A 1,316-nucleotide genomic window follows, 5' to 3' on the forward strand; every position below is an offset into this window, starting at 1 on the left:
TGGGGGCGGCGCGGCGGGGCCGGGGCGGGGCGGCGGCCGTGGCGTCACCCGCCCGCGCGGCGGCTGCGAGCGAGGGCGCCCTCGCGTGCCCCCGAAATATCGTGTGCCCCCAAAATGTCGTGTCCCCCCACAGACCCTGTGGGACCGAACCGCCCTGTGCCCCCACAGACCCGGTGCCCTCAAACCCCCTGTGCACCCACAGACCCTGTGTCCCCACAGCCCATGTGGGCACAAACCATCCTGTGTCCCCCAAACATTCCGTGCCCTCAAACCATCCTCTACCCCCAAACAATCCTGTGCCTCCACAGCCCCTGTGACCCCAAACCCCCTGTGTCCCCATGTCATCCTGTGCCCCCACAGCCCATGTCCCCAAACAGTCCTGTGCCTCGACAGCCTCTTGTGCCCTCAAACCATCCTGTAGCCTCACAGCCCTGCGCCCCCACAGCCCCTCTGGGACCAAACCATTCTGTGTCCCCACAGCCCCTGTGAGCACAAACTATCCTGTGCCCCCACAGCCTCCTGTGTCCCCACAGCCCGTGTGCCTCCGAAACATCCTGTGCCCCTGCTCCCTCTGTGGGCCCCAACAATCCTGTGTCCCCAAACCATCCTGTGCCCCCAGAGCCCCTGTGTCGCTAAAACCCTGGGCCCCCACACCCCCTGAGCCCTCAAAACCCCTATGTCCCCATACACTCCTGTGCCCCTGCATGCCCCTGTGCTCCCACACCCTCCTGTGCCCTCAAACCCTCCTGTGCCCCCAAACCCTCCTGTGCCCCCCCACCCCAAATCCATCCGATTGTCCACCCAATCCATAGGGTAGCAGTGGTTTCTGTTCCTTTGGTGGTTTTGGTTGTGTGAAGCTCAGCTGTTCCATGGCTGTGAGCACAGAGAAATTCCAGTAGGATGGGTGTTCGGCACCATGAAATCTTGGGGTGGGATTTTTGTTTATTTTGGTTTTCTTGTTCTCCAATATCAGACAGATATACGGAAGAATTTTTTTACAAGAAGGGTGGTGAGGCGCTGGCACAGGCTGCCCAGAGAAGCTATGAATGACTCATCCCTGGAAGTGTTCAAGGCCGGGTTGGATTGGGCTCTGAGCAGCCTGGTCTAGTGGAAGGTGCCCCTGCCCATGGCAGGGGGGTTGGCACTGGATGGCCTTGAAATGTCCCTTCCAACCCAAACCATTCTATGACTCTATGAATGTGCAGCACATTTCCCTGTGGTGGAGGAATGCATCAGGGAGCAGACATATCTCTCCATGGAGGATGATTAACTGGATGCTGAGGGTGGCCCCAGCACAGACAGTGCTCTGACAGCCC

Source organism: Neopelma chrysocephalum, unplaced genomic scaffold, assembly GCF_003984885.1.
Source record: "Neopelma chrysocephalum unplaced genomic scaffold, ASM398488v2 Primary Assembly neopelma1_80, whole genome shotgun sequence".
NCBI lineage: Eukaryota > Metazoa > Chordata > Aves > Passeriformes > Pipridae > Neopelma > Neopelma chrysocephalum.